Here is a 317-nt window from a genome sequence, read left to right on the forward strand (position 1 = left end):
GGTCCCATCTGGGAGGCTGGTCTCCAACACTCTGTGTCTCTCCCTAACTTCTTTCACCCCCACTGGCCACTCCCCACGAAGCTAAAATGAATTAGCTGCTGGATGAACCTGGGGCAGGGGTGGCGGGGAGGAGGGAGGCTTGGTTTGAATGTTCTGGCTCCACAGGATTGACTTAACAGTCAATATTTATTTGTTCCCTTGAGTTACTGGTGTCCAGGTTTTACCCTGCAGTCCCAAAGGTACAGCTTAGGGTACACAGGACAAGGTTTAGTAGTGAAACGGGAATGAGGGAAGGGCAGGGCCCAGCTGCACATCTG

This window comes from Bison bison, unplaced genomic scaffold, assembly GCF_000754665.1.
Source record: "Bison bison bison isolate TAMUID 2011002044 unplaced genomic scaffold, Bison_UMD1.0 scf7180017864342, whole genome shotgun sequence".
Classification (NCBI taxonomy): Eukaryota; Metazoa; Chordata; class Mammalia; order Artiodactyla; family Bovidae; genus Bison; species Bison bison.